At 44.7% G+C, this 13,782-nt stretch overlaps 1 protein-coding gene across 18 annotated transcripts in view; it reads left to right on the forward strand.

Annotated features, from left to right (window-relative positions):
- The window catches only part of MYO9A (myosin IXA), a 186,293-nt gene that overhangs the window by 20,774 nt on the left and 151,737 nt on the right, over window positions 1–13,782 (forward strand). For 2 of the 18 annotated variants that reach the window (XM_027466500.3, XM_072043399.1), the window contains exon 1: window positions 7,603–7,766. The exons of the other annotated variants lie outside the window; for them this stretch is intronic. The gene's annotated coding sequence lies outside the window, so the exon portion shown is untranslated. Of the gene's footprint in view, window positions 1–7,602; window positions 7,767–13,782 lie in introns of those variants that run through there. 18 annotated transcript variants of the gene reach the window in all.

Below are 13,782 nucleotides of genomic sequence, written 5' to 3' on the forward strand. Positions count from 1 at the left end.
ACACGTTTGGAGGGTCCGTGAGGGCAGCAGCTCGTCTTGGGAGCTGGCTGTGCATCTGGCAAGCGCCGTGTCTCTGCGTGTCTGATGAGAGCTGAGAGGCAGCATCTGCTCCGTGCCTGACCCGTTACCGCCGTAGCGAAAGCCTGCAGGAGGAAGGCTGGCTTGTTGTGTGTTATGGCCCCGGGCAGCTGCCTGTTGTGGCGAGCGCTGCTGTCCTAATGTTTCTAATTCTGCCAGTGAAATGGAGTGCAAGTAATTGGGGGAGAAAAAAAAAATGATAGGTTAAATCTTCTGATTTTTATTTTATTGCTGGGTCTCCCCTCTATCCCTCCTCCCCGTTTCATAATGAACTTGCCTTGCCTCCAGCCAGAAAATTGAACTAATGTTGTTTACTTGTCTTTTTAAATACTTGTTATTGGATTTCGCTGACCTCTTTCTCTGATGGAGAGTCCTGTTGGCTTCGTGCCAGCTGAATACTTTGTCGTAACCTGGAAGCGTTTGGTTAACGTGGGTTATGTTAAATTCTTAGCACCCCCTCCCCTAACTTCTGCTTGCAGCACATGAAGCTTTTAGGTACTGCCGATGTAATTGGGTGGATGAGTATTGTGAGTATGGAAAATGTATCAAAAATATATGCAGTATGCACACACAAAGCTGAAAATGCTTCAGCTAAAAATTTTACGTGTTGAACGTAAGTTTGTACGTGTGGACGTTTGGTATCCATGAGTTAGGGCAACGCTTTGAAAAATGTGGTCTGCTCACGGAAACGATCTTCTGTAGGGTTTGGATTGAATTTAGTTTCCCTTACAGGAACAGAGGTGGTCATTCCAGGGACCTTGCTTCTTTATAGAGCCCTTCTCTTAGGAAATGTAGAGATAGAAGGCAAGTTTGATAAATCATTTCAAGCTTACGTAAGTCACCTGGTTGCTCTCTAATTTAGAAGTCCTAATAATTGGAAAAATAAACATAAAGGAGTGTGCAATCAGTTGTTAATTCTGCATTTAACAAAAATGCAGTAGTCGTTCTTACTGGTGGTTTCTTTATACTAGCAAAGAAAGCATCTCAAAGATACTGCTACTGTTCTTTCCAAAAAAAAAAAAAAGAGATTAAAGACCCCTGTGTCCTGCAGCTCTTTGAGGGATGTCTGTATCTCATCTTCCATGTCTGTGGCACTGATAGTTTTTGGCACTGGTGCATGGAAGGGGCTGAGATAGCTGTGGGATTTGTGGCGAAGAGGCCTCTGCTTCCCCTGTAAGGGGGAAAAGAGAAATCGGGAGAGACAGATTGCCTGTGATGGAAAGTAGGAGGGGAAAGGGAGGGCACAGGGCAGCTGAAGGAGCGAGCATTAAGGTGAAAACCAGAGAAATGCAAGAAGGCTCTGCGAAGTTCAACAAAAGTGTTTCTAGTGGGCTCCTAACATGTTGGTAGAGACGGATGGTGAGGTTTTCTTAGGTGCTTGCCTGTGTGGGCTCCTCCGAGACATTCAGCCTGACTTCCCCTGGGAGTAACCCCATAAAAGCAACTGAAGGTAGCACTCATGGAATAATGAGAAGAATCACCTCTGAAACGTTCCAGACCAAAATATCCTCGGGGAGGCTTTAAGATTTATAGCAGATCTTAAAGAAAATGAATATGTGAGGTGGGAGATTTTTCTCATATTGCATTTGGCACCCCTCAAAGCAGCAGCGAGCAGTTTGGGGATAAATGTGATTATCCACCGCCTGCAATTAGGGCAAATGCCATTGCTGAAGCAGCTTTGGGAGCCGCTGGGTGGTAAATGCCTGAACAGATGTCGAAGAAGCACTTCTGCAGGCCTCGCTTAACAGCTCCTCTTCCTCCCCAAGATATTTCTGCTCAGGATGTGGAATCATCTTTGAGGTTGGGGTACTCTTCTGTTGCAATCTCGTCCAATTTCTCAAGGCATTGGGGGATGCTTGACCTTTAGCAGTGCCGGCTGCCTGAGCTGTGTGCTCTGTGCCTGTCTGTTTTAATGCTCCCTTTCTGAGGACGGACCGGGTCAGAATTTTGTGTTTCTGCCCGTGTGAATCTGTTCTGTTACTTGAGGGGGTGAGGTGGGGGGAAAGCCCTGTCTTCTGCTATGGCTTTTAGTGTTGCTCTATTCTAATGAGAAATTGTGCCTGGAAAAAAGTGGGATGCTTACCTCCCACCTCCCTCGTGCCTTCTTATTCTGCGTGCAAAGTAGCCTTTCTGAGCACGGGGCTGCCTTGTGAAAGTTTCAGGCCGTCCGGCTGCGAGACAAAAAAGCAAATAGCTTGTGCTGGTTCCAGTTGAATATGTTCTCTTCAATTTGTGCCTACTGAAGCGTGGAAATCATTCCACTGCCGATCTTGTGAATGTTGCTAGTTGTTGTTGCTTGATCTCCAGAGAAACCTCTCCAACCATCAGATGAGACAGGCTTCTTGTTCTCTGCAGTGAGGCTCAGGTTGTGACCTCAGTCAGCTTTATTCTCACCTTACTGGACCGATGCTGTGATTTGATTTTATTTTTCCAGAACTTAGAATTGTACTTTTGAACTTTATTTAATCCGGATGGGTCCGGAGTTCAGGATGCATTCTTCCTTATCCTTCTCAGCAATGTACCATTAGCAAAAGGCGGATGAAGGCCAATGAAACCCAAAGGGCTTGTATAGTAAAATCTGTGCTTAGGATGGCTGTGTGCTGTGTTGTGGCTGCTGCTGTAAATACCTGATCATATTCATTGTAAAGAGCAGTAAAGATGATTTCTGGTGCGTTGCTTTCTCATTATGTGAGCCTTTTCTGCGGGCTTGGGGTTGTTGCGTTCATAAGGAGGATGCTGTCTGTTAAGAATCCACATTTACCAAATGCAGAGAGCTTTGGCTTTTTTGTTTTGATTTAAGATCAGGAGGGAGCGCACTCAGTATAATAGGTGTTTGTCGGCTTCTGATCATGAGGCTGACTTCTGTTTTCGTTTTCCCAACCAGCTTTCACTGTCTCTGGTGCACTTAGCTTGCCACGCCGCAATCCGAGCGAGTTAATCTGCTGTCTGACGGCATTACAGAAGATAGGGGCTTGGAGCAAGGCATCTTTCTCATGCATTAGTGTGTCAGATCCATTTTTCAAAACACAGCTTGACTTCCCCGTCTCTCTTTGCTTTTTGTGCATGTACATAGACGAGCAGTGGAGGTGAAAACTTTCTCAACTCGCCTTGTATATTAGAAGAATCACCAATTCCCCCAAATATTCCCTTCTTACAAGCTGCCCAGTTGTTGCCTTCTCTATTAAAATTGTTGGCAGTGCTGCCAGGATGGCATCCAATTTGCTTCTGCCTTCCGAAGAAATGCACAGCTTGTTTCACATACACCATGAAAAATTAAAACAGCCGCTGATTGCAGTTCCGTGTCCTCTCGTGGGAGCTGCCTGCTCGCTCCTGCAGCTGCAGAACCCAGAAACAAACGGGGAAATTTAGGAAACACAAAACTCATGTAGGAAACCTTGCCCCTGTTGAAGCTTAGTGGGCAACAAACTTGCTGCCATGCAGAGTCCAGTTGGAAGTGGTAAGTGGGGTAACCTCAGCAAATGCTGAGTGGTATTTGGAACAAGCTATCCCTTCAGTTTTAAAATAGTGATTGAAACAGTGGACTTGAAATATTTTTGCAAAAGGCAGGTGGTATACATTATTAAATACTTGCATGTCACCCCCCTCCTTTTTTTTTTTTTTTTACTTCTCCTTTAGATATTAATGTTTTCCAAGAAATCAAAGCCTGTGTTGTCAGATACCTGACAATGACTATTTTTAGTGAAGCTGTCATCTATAATTCACGGTATTTTCAGTTCTTCCTGGACTGCAATAAAGCTTTGTTTTCAGTTTCATGTCCCACTGCATTCAGAGTACTCATCTTCACGTTTAAAAGACACGCTGGTGTTGTGGCACTTAGCTGACAATTTAATTTTGAGTTTGATTATATTGTTTTGTGGTTAATTTAAATGCAACAACCTATTTGTGCCCTTGTAAATTATCATAATCTGTGGGATGAGTATTTTTTTTTTTTTTTTACATACGGCCTTTACAGGAAAAAGACTTTTTTTTTTCATAAACTAGTTGCTGGAAGCCTTGTTTAAAATATGATTCACCCTTCTTGTTTGTTTTTAAGGTAACCGAGCAGATCTGGCAGTACAGTTTTAATATTCCTTTTCCTCTGATGTTTGATAACGCGTTCAGAAATGTGCCAAGACTTTTTCTTTGCTGTTCTGGAGAGCACGGAGGCTGAAGTCACCCTAGACCATGCATGGGCTCGCAGTATGTGGGTGATGGGATGGGGTACCTGCCGCTTAAGTGGAGCTTTTGCTCCTTTCTGCCTCCACCAAGAGGCTCCGCACTGGTTTTGAAGGATGCTGTTGGAGTGTGCTCCATTTATCGGGTTGGAAGCTCTGCCGTGTCTGCAGTTTCTAAAGTCCTCAGTCCTTCTCAGGCTTCCAGCTTTCGGTGACGGTGAGAAAGGGGAGGGAGAGAAACTGGCCTCTGCCTCGCCATGCCTTGTCTGATGTCCCTTTGCTTAAAGCGTGCTCTGCTTGGCTAAGACATTCAGAACAAACAGCTTTCTGGTCAACTTCTAGGAGGGGAAAATAATCCGTGGCTTCTAATTTAGTAAGGTTTTTTTTTTTTGTTTTTTTTTTTTTTTCCCCCCCATATAAACTAATTAAGTAGCTGTGAAGCTTACCGTGTTGGAAGGAACCCTGCTGACCCTCTGAAAACAATTGTTCCGGTTGAGGCAGATCTCTGCGAGCAACCAAAGCAGTTGAACTAACATGTGCTGCCTTGTACTAAAAGGAGCACTGGAACAAATGTTTCTCCTGCTTCTGTCCGTAGAGTTTTGATTGCTGAAACTCTTGGATAAGGTTGGTCTTGGTAATGTTAAGAAACAGTGAATTGCAGGAGGAACCTGAGGGTGAGGGAGGAGAAGCTTGAAGGCTGCAGGATGAGTTAGCTCCTCCAGAGCACTCCCAGAGGGGTGCTGTGAGATTCCCACCTGGAGAATGCGCTCTGCTAGGGGCTTCCCCATGGCTGGACACTACTGAGTCCCCCACGGAAAGGGAAACCTTGCTCCACAAGTGCCTTGCCTCATAGCACCCCGTGCTTGGCACACGATGGTTCAGGATTATTATGTTCCTGGGTTCAAGTTCTCTATGGTACAGTGTTTAGAGGATCTGTGCTCTTGTGTACATTATTTTCCCCTTAGCTGATGGTGCTGTAGCTGCTGGCTTGTGGTGCACGAGGCTGTTTGGGCTGCTGAACTCTGAGATGGGCGCGTTAGGGTGACGCATGGTGTCGTCTCTCACTTAATGCAAGCCTTAGTTCCAGCCAGGAGCAGCTGCTTTTTTTCTGGCGAGGCTGCAGTCATTGCTGCTGAGGGCTGGCTTTCATTTACTGCAGAGGAGATTATTCTCTTTTGGGAAATGATTTCATCGGCGGATTGAAAACGGGAAGGTGAAGCAAGCAGAAGTGGCAAACAGGAAGGCGAAACCCATACGCGCTTTGCAGCGAGGCGAGGGTTGCCTTCATTCATAACGTTATGGAAATGACATTTGAGGATTTGGAGGATTTTGAAAGACCCTGGGTGGATGGTGTCCAAGCCTTGCTGATTCGTATTTCCGAAGTGAGAGTTGCAGCAAGAGAAACCACTGCTTGGAAATGACATTGCAAGAGAGTTCAAACTGAACTGTAGTGTCACTTAAGGGATAGGAGACAAATGGAACAGAAAAGGTTTTTGTTGGAGAATTGGCTATTTGAACTGCAGTTTGTTAAAAGGTATGTTGTACTTAAAATGTAGCTTTTTTTTTTTTTTTTTTTTTTTTTTTTTAAGTATTTGGCTTAAGGCCAGTGAGAGTTGGCTTTTATCATTCATTTTAATCTCGGAGTATGTATTTTCAGGATGTATCCTATCAGTAGGAGAGCTGGAAATGTCTTTCTGGCGGAAGAGGAAGCTCAGGTTTTTATGTATTGATGGGTCTCCGGGAGTAGATGGGTAATAACTTTTTGTGCAATGTAATAAAATTGACTTGGGAACACTGGAATATTATATTTGAATATGACAGATAGCCAAAAAGAGTTTTCAGTGAGAAGGCTGTAAAACCCTTCCTTTTCCCCTGTTGGTTGCATCTGTAGTCCTTGAGGAAGGAGAGACCAGCAGTCGTGAAGCTGCAGCTCCTCCCAGCACTGCTGCACGTGAATTTGACTTTGCAGCCTGGTTGTGTAAACCTCTGCCAGATAACATCAGCGCTCCTGAAACCTTTGGGGAGAAAAAAAAAAACCCAACACCCTGAAATCATCACGAGATTATTTGACTCACTACTCAAAAATGGCGCGGTGACATTGCGGTACGCAAGTCGCCGACTTTGCTTAACTTCTGACATTTTTTAATGCAGCGATGCAGTGACATCTGTGAGATGTATTGCTTCTGCATAGGCAGGGATCAGCTTCGCCCAACTCCTGCTTCAGGCCTGTTTGTTCTGGACCAAGGGTGCTGCCTCCCCTGCTGAGGTTGCATCCTTCAGCACGCTTTCCAGGCAGCTGTAGCCATGTTTCTCCTAACACCGGTGCCTGCAGGGCTGGATTAGAAGGTGCAAGATGCATTCGTTTCCCTGGGCTTTGCTCTTGAGCTCTGTAGGATAGAAGCGTCTTGTCCTTAACACCTCTGTAATCACCGATCTCTGAAATAGGTGTTCTCTCTGTCTGTTTTGGGGCTGGTGGGATGTCCTTAGCGGGAACTCCTGTGGCACTTGGCAGTCTCTCTCTGCTCTACCACTCTGTATCCTTTATTTTTAGGCAGGTTCCCTGAGATTTTTATTGTAAACACTGGGTGTTTTTTTTTTTTTTTTTTTTTTTTTTTTTTTTTTTTTTTTCAGGCTTGATACATGAAATTTTAGCTGCAAACAGAAATATAAGTAACTACAGATGTGCTTCATGCACTGACAGGAAGATGCTATGTCCATTCAGAGTTTTTCAGCAAATATTTCTGGGATTTCTGATGGCTGCGTTGAAGGCATAGCACTGGCATGCCTCCTTTGATTTTTATTCCTTATTTTTTCTTGGCTGTGCTTCTTTCTGGCCCCTGTGGTCCTGGATTATCACCCATCCATCACAGGGTGGGTTTTCTGGTTCTGAAAACCAGAGTCACTCTGTTTGCTCATTTGTGACCACAGTCTAATTTCTATTAGAAACACAAACCATAGTATTACGTAGGTAACATTATATGTGTAAGGTCCAACTTTCAGAAGCTAGGGAACACCAAAGAAAAAGGAGTTTCTGCGGAAATTCTGATGGATGCTGGGTGATGACGCTGCTTCTAGCTGCTTTTATTAGGGTTTTTCCCCCTGCCCCCCCCCCCCCCCCAAAAAAAAAAAAAAAAAGGCAACGTACGCCTCTGCTTCAGCTGCTGTGACTCAAGTTGGGATCTCAAGAAAGAGGAACAGCTGGGGCCGTCTGTGTTGGGTTTTGTTTGCACCGCTCCTTTTGCTTCCCAGCATCACGCAGAAAGCGTGTGACGGAAGAAGGGATGGAAGGCACTTCTCCCATTCAGTTGTCTGAATCATAAGACCACAGTTTGCCTTCCTGTAGTCCCTTTTTTCTGTTTTACAGCATGCCTTCTTCTGTGCCTACTGTAGCTTCTCCGGCGAGCGAGGCAGGAACCCTGCAGACAAGAGCTCCATTCACGGTGTGGCCGTGATTAATTCCTTGAACACTGATTCATTCTCTGCACAGAAGGTGCTTTGACCTTAAGGGGAAGAGTAAGTGATTGTGATATTATTCATGCCTTAATTCAGTTCCTCGTTTGTAACGGTCTCTAGGAGTGATTTGCTTTGCAACAGTTTTTTCCTGTGTGTTTTTTAGGTGTGTGTATCTAGATACCTTTCCTTTTCATTTTGTCTTGGAGAAAAGTTGGCTGTAATCTGACAGATTTCCACAGGAGACATCAGCAAGATGATGAATGGGTACCGGTGTCCTAGCCCTGCTTCCAGCTGCTAGGAGGGGAACTGTTGAGCAGTGTTCGTAGCTCTTGGAGCACAGGGGAATAGCAAAACCTCAATGTGGGGTAATTCCAGGTTCTGGAAGGGGGAATCATCTGCAGAGTTACTCTGTGTATCCACGGGCCTCTTAAATAGGTGTCAGTCTCTTTCTTTAGGATGGAATAGACAAGATGCTGATGCCATTGCTGAAAGTGATGAATAAAAATATAAAAACACAGGAAAAAATAAGCCTGAGATGACTTTTCTCAACTTTCAAGTCAATGAAAAAGCCAGCGAGCTTAGGAACAGCTCACAAAGTGTTTGCAACCTGTTTTAGGTTATATTTAGTGTGGGCAACTGCAAACCTTTGGGAAATATTTACATGGTTTTAGCTGAGTGTTCACAAATCCTTCCATATTCTGGGAATCTTCCTTGGGGCAGAGTGCACATCTTTGACCCCAAAGGCATGGCAGTGGTGGGTGACCCCTGCTTGTGGAAATACCTCCACCTTCTTCCCCCTACCAGAGGGATGGGGGTTGACACCTGCCAAATGCGGTTTCTCCTTTTCTCATGACAATAACAGCCAAAAAAAAAAAAACTTTTGGGGTTTACAAGTCTGCCTTGGATTGCAGGCTTCAAGAGAATTGTTTGGGTTTGCTGTGATGCAAGAGGTGAAGGGACACTGGGTTTGTTAGGTGTCCGTGGCAGTCATGTATCAGTTCTTGCTTGACACCCGACAGTCCAAATAAGCTACTCTGAAACTTACCTGAGAGAGCTTTTCTCTGAATATGGAGAATCCTGGAGGGCTGACTTCTTTGCTTTCCAAGTTTTTATGTTTTCTGAAGAGCTCGATTTGACCTGTGATTGCAGACTGGCACAACAACGCTTACAAATCTCACTTTTCCTGCATTTGTTTTAATTCCTTTGGTGGTTGTAACTCTTTCTGGATGTAACTCTTCTTACGGAGGTCTCGCAGACAGCATTACTGCAAGGCACCCCCCTTTGCTCCTCTTATTGTCCCTGCACCAATACCTGGGCACAGAAATGCTAGTTTTAGGTAGCATGTGCACCACGAGGTTCTGAGAGAGTTTCACTGAAGTCATTGACTAAGCTACCATGGGATGTTTCTTTTCCAGCATGGAAAGAAGAAAATAGGGTGAGTGAGGAAGAGAGGGACCATAAAAAGGAGAGGATTAGCACTGTATAGGTTGCCAAACGAACGGGTTTGTAAAACTGCACACAATAACTGTGTTCGGGATGACTGAAACCATCGAGACTGTGTGTGACTGATGCACATCTCTGTTTGTAAATGAAGGGAGCTCTCTGCCCTTATTTTCCTCCTCCTTGTGCAAAAAGAAGGTTGGCATCTAGATGGGCTTTTCCTGCCTTTCTGGATGGTGTAGTTTTCTGGTGGCATTGTCACAGTCGTTTTTGTCACAGTCCGTGGCAGGGGGTTGCTCTGCCTGTGTTTCAAGCAGCGGTGGCCCTGGACCATTTGCTGCTGCCTAAGAAAACTTCAGAGAGCTCTCAGGCCAGTGTGTTCAGGTTAAATGGTGAAGTATGTTTAAATTGGCTGTTTCGGATTTTTAAGTTATCTATTTCAGGAATTTCGGCGGCACGCGGTATGCGTTTTGACGTACCAGCGGAGGGGTGAACCCAGTCTGTCTTGAGCAACCCGGGCCGTTGCAGTCGTCTGAGGATTAGGAAGGGGGAGAAAGTTTTGCTATTTTTGTAGCCACTCGTCTGGGTTATGTGATGCTACAATACAGCAAAGTGAACTTTGCTTCCAGAGTTGCTCTTTCAGCAGTCTCAACACTGACACTACCTTTTTTTTTTTTTTTTTTTTTTGCTCATTCAGTATTTGGCAAACCCTGGCCATGATTTCAAGCTATAGCTGTCTCAAATTATTTATGGCGGGTACTGATGCTTCCCCTAGACAGTTTATTTTGGCTTTTTGCTGCGTGTTTCTTACACTGTCCCTGAAAAGGGAAATACTGGGGTTTGTCTTTCTGAGCAGAAAAGCAGGAAACAGCACAACCAAAAGCTTCCATTCATGCACTTTGTGGTAAACACTTTACCACAGAGGCCCCAGACCCCTTTTCTCCCTGCTTTTTACCTATCTGTCACCATAAAATTTGCAGTGTTTCCTTGTGCCTGCTCATAGACAGCGAGCAGTGTGCTCTGGAGCATCCTGCTAGCAGTGTACTGCCCTGGCTTGGTTTGTTGCAGTGGCTTTGTCCCTCTCGGTCTAAACACTGTTCCCTTCCTTCCGAAGGTAATCGAGCCATTGCAGTTTGTTTGATATCTCTTAAGAGAATAACACTTGCTTGAAAATGCATCTCCCAATACAAAAACACTCCATATATACAGTCATATATGTTTCCTTTAGGAAAGCACGCTTACTACCAGTGTTTAAGTACCATAAGCTATGGTCAACTAATGAAAGATTGCCTATAGTGTGGATTTAAAACACCACATGCAAGATCAGTGTATGCACAAAGCCTAGTTGACCACCAGAATTTTAGTATACTTTTCCTGTCAACCTGTTCAGCATGTCATCAGATCTTTGTTCAGATTTTTATATGGGATTCTGTGTTTTAGGACCTGCTTTGTTAAGTGGGAGGGCATAAGGCTTAGTTTGCAGCCTCGCATTTGTGCCCAGGTCATGCTTTGTGTGTTACAAGTAGATTTATGTTACAGCAAAGTGAGCAAAATCAGGGTCCAGGTTCAGTTTGAGTAAGGGTCTTCATTCAAATACAGAAAATGTAAACAAATACAGAAAATATTAAGATGAAAGCATATCGGTTAAAATGCCATAGATTTCCAAACCCTTCCTTTCACAGCAATGCTTAATCTGTACATTTTGGCCAAAGACTTTTGCATTTATTTGTCGTGCATCCTCCAGCTGTCAGTCTGCAGCATCAGCATCCTTCATCCTTGCCAAAGCCAGTTCTGCGATAATGAAGCAGTTGAAAGACAGCTCATTGGTGAAGTCAGGTACTCCTAAAATCTGCCACTGATTGGGTCCGGAGACAGGCATCCTGTTATAGTAAGATAATAGCTTTTTGTAAGTGGCCTGCCTATTAGGTGTGTCATAATCTTTGATCCAGTCTTGTGTAAGTGCAAATGCACAGCAACACTGGATGTCCGTAATTAAAGCAGTGCGTAGGGCAGGGATTGCAGCGCGCCTCTTCTTGTTTGTACTTACCATGACCATATTTAAAGTATTTGCATGCGAACACAAAAACAGTGTTTAGTTAGGAAAAAAAGCTGATTATGACAGTGTGCTAGAGCACCTTTCACGAAGACAGCCCCTCTCCCGATACCTGCTAATTCCCATTTGCTTGTGTTTCAGCGCAGTGTTTTCTCCGACATGGTTTTAAACCTTGCTGTCTGCTTGAGGCGCATTTGATGTTGAGCAGAGCCAGGCTTTTGCACCTCAGCGGTTGGGAGACCACAAGCAATTACCTTCGTTAACGTCTCTTTGACCTGACACAATACTCCAAGCCGCGTTTAACGTCATTAAAAGCAAATCACGTAGCCTGCCTCCTGGGATTTATAAGGCTCAAATTAACGCCTCTTCACTTTCGCACCTTGCCGGATTTCTGTGTGGTTGGTGGAAGCTCTTGGCGCTGGAGCAGCTCGGGGAGACTTGGCCCTGGCTCTGCAGGAGGTTTGGGCTTTTGGCACTCGGTCCTGGAGCTGTTTGGGTGCAGGTGGAGTAAGCATCTGTAGGGATGAAAGCTTTAGGAGAGGTAGGGGAGACAGGCAGGCTGCTGATGCTGCTTTATGGAGAACTTATTGGGCTTGTGAGTATCTGGAGGAGGGAGGAGGCAGCAGGGAAGGAGGCTTTGCTCTGGATGGCTCACTTGCAGTACTGTTTGCAGCTCTCAAGTGAGTCAGCAGCCTTCGATACGCTCAGATAACCTGAATAAAAATAGCCAACCATCTTGTGGTAAGCTTTGAAGTGAGATCTTGGTGAGGAATTACTGAGCTTAAGTGTTGTTTTTTTTTTCCTCCTTAAAGAAAGGCTGATACTGGAGTCGAGGAGCTAGACAAAGAAAGCCCAACCCAGCACTTAACTGACATCATCCCTGCTGCATCTGTGCGGAGCCTAAACCTATAGGAAAGCAGCTGGAGCCCTTCCCAGTATATAATATATGTCCTGCTACCAAGCATTGCACTGCGGAGCCACAACAGATGTATTTCACTGTGACATATTAATTTCTTTGCTTCAAATAGCGTGTGGCTAGGGATAATACACTTGGTGAAATATTGGGGCGAGAAACAATGCAACATAAAATAATGCTTTTCATTTGAGGACCTCAGAAACATGTGCAATAAATTAAACAAATAACCCAATTTCTGCCTCGTGTCGCTGCAGAACATGAGGGTGGTGGTGCTTGGATGGGGGCCTCAGCTCTGGGTGCCAAGAGTGACTTTGGGAAGAGCTCAGGGACAGGGTGAGCACTTGAAATGCTTCCCCTGAATGTTTCCCAACACTGAATATCTGAAGCTCAGGGGTACCCCAAATGTGGTTGGGCTTTGACTGTTTGTTTTTTTTTTTAACCACCACTAACATCTTGGTGCTGTTGGGGAGCAGTCATAGATGCAGGATCTCACTCCTATGGGGCAGAGCTTGATGGAAAGCTCAGCGTGAGGTTCTCCATCACACAAACTTTTATCTGTATTAAAATTCACCTGCCTTGGATCTCTTTTGTTTTCATCCTGGAATGACTGGAAGATCTTTGAGGGGAGTTTTGCATTTGTTACAGCATCCTGTCACTGGAGAACTGCGGACCGCTAAGTCTGGAATTGCTTTAATTTGGGGCCGGTGGTGGGGTGGGTGTCTTATTCTCATAGGGATTAGGAAGTTATCTGCATTGCATATTTCAACACTGGAGCTTTCAGTTCTCTGTTTTTTAAGCAGCGTGAGAGAAAGAAAACGAGATTGTATGAGTGAGTTGGCTGTAACATGTCACATCTGGCATTAAGTATGGACACGTTGGAAGAAGGTGGACTTGGTGGGGCAAAGGGCCGCTGATGGGGTGGCAATACCCTACAACTTGAAGGTGTTGTGTTCTATAAATACATGCTATAACGTGGTGATTCTTACTGCAGTCCGGATTTCAGAGCAGCGATCAGAGGAGGTAAATTAAATTGATACAAGTTCCTGGTCCCATTAGTGCTGCAGCAAAGCGTTGGGCATAGCAGCAGTTTGTGTTCTTAGAGCAACGCAGGAATTGTGTGATGTCTTACAGCCTGAGACAACGTGAAGCTTGTGACAGCGAGTAAACGACTTTTTTTTAAAAAACTTGTGACTGGGCAAATCATTGTTTCAAGAGTCTAAATGCTGTTCAGCATTCCTGTTCAGGCCTTTGAGTTGACAAAGAAGGCATTTTCCTTGCGGTTGGAACATGCCTGCAAGGTGACACATCAGAGCTTTGTAAGTTAGCGTTTATACAACTGTTCAAAGTCTCAAGAGGTTTAGTTCTCTTCGAGTGTCTAGAAAATACGTAGTTTGTGTGCACAGAAAGTCAGCGTTGGGAAAATCATGGAGTGTTTTCCAAAGTCACGGTTAGCTGAGCCATACTTTGCCTGGGTTTTCATGCAGAGCATGAACATGGAAGTAGAGGCACTAACTCTGAAGAAGTTATTTGGTAACGCTGATTAAACCGAACCAACTTTTGACGTGAACGGAATGCTACTGTTGATTCGGTGTGCTGACCGGTATGTTGTTCACAAAATAATGCTTTTCTTGTTGATTTTATTCTCAGTAAGGTACATTGATGGAAAA

This window comes from Anas platyrhynchos, chromosome 11 (assembly GCF_047663525.1).
Source record: "Anas platyrhynchos isolate ZD024472 breed Pekin duck chromosome 11, IASCAAS_PekinDuck_T2T, whole genome shotgun sequence".
Taxonomy (NCBI): Eukaryota; Metazoa; Chordata; class Aves; order Anseriformes; family Anatidae; genus Anas; species Anas platyrhynchos.